At 47.9% G+C, this 5626-nt stretch overlaps 1 pseudogene; it reads right to left on the bottom strand.

Annotated features, from left to right (window-relative positions):
• The window catches only part of LOC111954124 (gephyrin-like), a 151094-nt pseudogene that overhangs the window by 29526 nt on the left and 115942 nt on the right, over positions 1-5626 (bottom strand).

Here is a 5626-nt window from a genome sequence, read left to right on the forward strand (position 1 = left end):
AACAAACAGGACTAACATCTCTTTGGCTGCTGGAGAGTTCAAAGGTCAAAGGGGGAGGTGCCACCACTGTTTCCACCACTGCAGTTGACGGCAGAGACTGGGGACTGGCAAGGGGGAGGACTGGAGGACTTGTTGGACTTTAACACTCGAGCCTGGGGRAGTTTGAGGGGGTGGGAGGTAAAGCCCTCTGCAACCTCTGCGTTAAGGTGAGGAACATTAGGAGCCTAACAGGAGTGAAGGCATATCAGTGGCAGGGGCRTATGTGGGGCGGAGAGTATGGTGGGTTTTAGATGGAGGGGGCTCTACAAAGAGGTCAGAAGACCTCCAGTGGAGGGTTCTACATGGAGCCCTGGCCACTAATAGCTGGTTGGCACAGGTCGACCTGGGAGTTGGACAGGGGTGTCCTTTCTGTGTCATGAGTGAAACTGTGCATAATGTGTTTTCTGTGCGCGCCARGTTAATGCCATTAATGTCTCTGTTTGAATGTCTGTGTGAGAGGTTGGGGATGAAGTTTACTGTTGGGATGTTTATAATGGGGCACAGGTATTCGAATAAGGAAAAGGCCAAATGTGTTTAGAATTTTCTGTTTGCTCAGGCAAAGTTGGCTATTTGGCTAACTAGGAGGAAGGAGGAACAGGGTTAATGAAATGAGGATGTACCATTAAAGAAAGTCAAAAGTATCTGTATTTGCTATTTGTCTCTCTCTCTCCCTCTCCCCATCTCTCTCTCTCTGTTTCTCTCCCTCTCTTGCACTCTCTCTCTCTCTCTCTCTCTCTCTCTCACATCTATAGTTGATGTGTTCGTAAGGTGATATATACAGTAATATTGATGTAGTCAGTGGATGACTCACTCTCTTGCCTGGCCTTTGTAATAGATGATTGATAGATGTACTCATCATGCTGACCAGACACAATACAGACTAGTTGATGTGTGTGCTGATTTGTGCATGTATGTGTATATGTGTGTGTGTGTGTGACATGTGTGTTGTATAGTTGGCGTGTGTATGTGTGTGTGTGTCCTCACCTCCATACTTTCATGTGTGTGTGCAGTATTTGTGTATGCACTTTTATAGCTAATGTGTGTGTGCATTTCCCTCCTCACCTCTGTAGTTGATGATCTCAGTACCCAGGATGGCGGTCATCTCTAGCACAGTGATGAAGGCCTTGTCCATGGAGGTGAGGGGGAACGCTTGTAAGAGCTCGAAATCGTCCGTGTGTCGTGTGTGTGTGTGTGTTGTGTGCTGTGTTGTGTGTGGTGTGTGTGTGTGTGTGTGTGCTGTGTGTGTGTGTGTGGTGTGTGTGTGTGCTGTGTGTGTGTGTGTGTGTGGTGTGTGTGTGTGTGCTGTGTGTGTGTGTGTGTGGTGTAGGGCTGGCGAAGAGGCAGCTTGAAATAACACCATATGGAATCATGTAGTAACCAAAAAAGTGTTAAACAAGAAACACAAGCAACGGACATTAGACCACTGGAAAATCTGCCCTTTGGTCTGATGAGCTAAATTTAAGATGTTTGGTTCCCCGTGTTTTAAGATTTTTGGTTCTGTGTTCTTGTGAGACGCAGCAGTATGGTTGAACGGATGATTTCCGAATTTGTGGTTACCAGTGTAAGCGTGGAAGAGGTGTGATGCGTGGTGTGGCTTTGCCTTGCTGGTGACACTGTTGGTGATCTTATTAAGACATTCAAGGCACACTCCTAAAACGCAGCAATGGGCTACGCAACAGCATCTGCAGCAATACGCCATCCTCTATCTGGTCTTGCTCATAAGTGGGACTATAATTTAGTCTGTCAGGAAGGGCTTATTGTGACCAAGAAGGACGAAGGGATGAAGTGCCTGCATCAGATGCCGGGCCTCCACAATCCACTGCGCCTCAACCCAATTGAGATGATGTGGGATGAGTTGGACTAGTGAAGGAAAGCAGCAAACAAGTGCTCAGCATATGTGGAACACTTCAACACTGTTAGAAAGCATTCCAGGTGAAGCTGGTGAAGAAATGCCAAGCTGTGGAAAACTGATCATCAAGCGCAAAGGTAGCTACTTTGAAGAAACTCAAAATCAAATATAATATTCTTTGATTTTGTTAACACTTTTTTTGGTTACTACATGATCTCCATTTGTATTATTCATAGTTTTGATGTCTAAATAAAGACAAACATTTAAGGAGTAGGTGTGACAAATCTTAACTGGTACTTGTATGTGTATTGAATTCTGTGTAAGACCACTGTCCCTGTGTCCTCTCTGTCTCTGTGTCTGTCTGTCTGTCCCTGTCCTGTCCTGTCTTCTCTCTCTCTCTCTCTCTCTCTCTCTCTCTCTCTCTTCTCTCATCTCTCTCTCTTTCTCTCTCTCCTCTCTCTCTCTCTCTCTCCTCTCTTCTCTCTCTCCTCTCTTTCTCTTAAAGCTTCTTCATCTTCTCTCGCGCCTCTCTCTCTCATTCTTCTTTCCTTTTCTCTCTTCCTTTTCCTCTCCCGTCAGGTCACAGTGCGGTGGCAATCACCAAGGTGGCCAGCGAGACACCGCATGTCCCCCGTTCCCCCTCACCTCCATGGACAAGGCCTTCATCACTGTGCTAGAGATTGACGCATCTTGGGTACTGAGATCATCAACTACAGAGGTGAGGAGGAAATGCACACACAATTAGCTATATAAAGTTGCACTACACAAATACTGCACACACACATAAAGTATGGAGGGTGAGGACACACACACACATACACACGTAACTATACAACACACATTCACCACACACACACATACACACATACATGCACAAATCAGCACACACAATCAACCAGTCTGTATTGTGTCTGTCAGCCATGATGAAGTACATCTATCAATCATCTATTACAAAGGCCAGCAAGAGAGTGAGTCATCCACTGATCTACATCAAATTATACTGATATATACCTTACGAACACATCAACTATAGATGTGAGAGAGAGAAGAGAGAGAGAGAGAGAGGAGAGAGAGAGAGAGAGAGAGGGAAAGAGAGAACGAGAGAGAGAGAAAGAGAGAGAGAGTGCAAGAGGGAGAGAAACAGAGAGAGAGAGATGGGAGAGGGAGAGAGAGAGACAAATAGCAAATACAGATACTTTTGACTTTCTTTAATGGTACATCTCTTTCATCTAACCCTGCTTCCTCCTTCCCTCTAGTTAGCCAAATAGCCACTTTGCCTGAGCAAAACAGAAAATTCTAAACACATTTGGCCTTTTCCTTATTCGAATATCTGTGCCCCATTATAAACATCCCCAACAGTACTTCATCCCCAACTCCACCATACTTCAAACAGAACCATTAATCGCATTACTTGGCGCAACAGAAAACACATTATGCAACGTTTTCACTCACTGACACAGAAACGGACACCTGTCCAACTCAGTCGACCTGTGCCAACCATTATCGGCCGACTCCATGTAACCTCCCTGGCGCTAATGAATCCGATTACGACGAACACCGTCAGCAAAAACACCATTACCATTTACCTCAGACACACCGAACGAGCAAATCCCCTGTCCAACTCGTGATGCTCTTGCCACCAGCTGTTTCTCAGGGCTCCACTGTGTGATGTATACCTCAAAACTGGAGGTCAAATTCATGACACTCTCTTGTAATGCAGGCCCTTAGCCATCGAGGGCAATTACCACCTACTCACCCCCCCACATGCCTATGAATCTACCTAGGCGTCTAATGTCCTCACGCATTGCCTTAACAAGCTCGCAGAGTTGCTTTACTGCCAGCCTCAAACTGTCCCCAGGCTGATACAGATAAGTTCGCGTTCAGTCTCCTCCCAACGTGTAGCGCAAGCCTCAGTTCTCTCGACCATTGGCAACCTGCAGTGTGGAAAAACTATGTTGGTGGTGCACTCTCCTTCCCTTTCGCACACCTTTTGGAATCTGCTCCAGCGCCCAAAGCAGGATGTCTTAGTCCTGTTTGTTGTGCCATGGGAGATTTTCTCGACAAGTGTTTTGACCACCTCTCCCGCCAGTCCCGCAGGATCATCTATCCCTAGTTGTACAACTGACCTGGCTGCAACAGTCTGTAGTTCTGTGATTGCTCGATATGGCACGATGAACTAAATGGATTGGTGGATTGTGGAAGATAGCGGTCAGGCTCCAAACAAACCCCAAATACTCACACTTCCAGGTGTAGGCCTTAGCAGCTGCCAGGCCCTCAACACCGCAGAGTAAAAATCAGAGAGACCTGCTGTACTCAGCCTCTCCAGCCTCATGCGGAACAGCTGCCGGTCCAATGCTAATCTGCCAGCTCTCCTCAGCAGCGCGCATGCTGGTTCCCTCCAGCCGACGTCAGTATGGGTACAGCAATCTCTGCACCGCCTTGAGTCAGAATGCAGGCCACCCTGCTCTCCAGTTCCCCCAAGCCCTGTCCTCTTCGTGCACGGATCATGTACAACACTGCCGCCTTCAGCCAGATGATGGCCGAAACCAGAAAAAAATCCACCAGCTTGCCTTGCGAGTCTGCGGAGGAGACCGTGGGGGGATTGAGGACAGCCAGTTTAATGCCACAGGGAGGTTGTTGTTGATTTTCAGCACCGTCCCTCTAGATGACACTTGGGACAGGAGCCACCACCACCTGGCCAGTCTTTGACACCACTGCCTGTAGCAGCCGCTCCCAGTTCTTCCTGAGACCACTCTCCGAGCCCAGGTACACCCCCAACATTTTAAGCCCTTCAAACCCCACTGCAAACCCCCTGGAAGCATAGGGGGCCCTATCGCTCCATGACCCACATAACAGAGCTTGCTTCTTGCCCCAGTTCACCTTAGCTGACGAAGCTCCTTCGTACACCTTCAGACTGTCTCTAGTGCCGGCATATCCTGCCGACCCCTGACCATCAAACAGAAACGTAATTGCATACGCCGACACAGCTATGCCTGTCAACACATCCATGCCTGTCAGCACACTCCCTGTAGCCTCCTGCGTAGCAGGCCCAAAAAAAGGCTCAATGGCTATGTATATAACTGCCCCGATAAAGGGCATCCTTGTCTAATGCCCCGTCTCACCCAGACGGCCTACTGAGCCCCCTCCAACCTTGACCATACATAACGCCCAAGCATACAACATCTTCACACAAGCCAAAGACCTTCCCCATACCCAAACACAGACATCACATTAAACAGATACTCATGGTGCCACTCTATCAAAAAGCTTCTCTTGGTTAAAGAGACCAGTCCAAAGTTCACATTAGAACACTCTTGACAAATCCAACATGTCCCGATTAAGAACAAGTTGTCCGTGATTGAGCGTCTTGGTAACACAATATGTCTGGTCCTTGTGTACTATAGAGTCCAGATGGGACTTCAGTCTGTTAGCGAGGACTTTGGCAAATATCTTGTAGTCCGCACAGAGCAATGCCATAGGCTCCAGTCTTAAGTTCACACAAGTCCCCTTTTTGGGCAGGAGAGTGAGAGCGCCCGCACGGCAGCTCATCGGCAACTCTACCCCGACGTCCAATCCAATTATTCCCCGAATCTTTTATAAAACTCCACTGGGAGTCCATCGACCGGGGGACATCTGGGTTACGGCCTCTGACAGTTCATGGGACAACAGGGGAATCCCATTTCATCCCTCTGTGCCACAGAGAGAACTTAGGGAGTCTGCAAATAAAACCTGAGTAAC

The sequence above is a fragment of the Salvelinus sp. IW2-2015 genome, linkage group LG28 (assembly GCF_002910315.2).
Source record: "Salvelinus sp. IW2-2015 linkage group LG28, ASM291031v2, whole genome shotgun sequence".
Lineage (NCBI taxonomy): Eukaryota > Metazoa > Chordata > Actinopteri > Salmoniformes > Salmonidae > Salvelinus > Salvelinus sp. IW2-2015.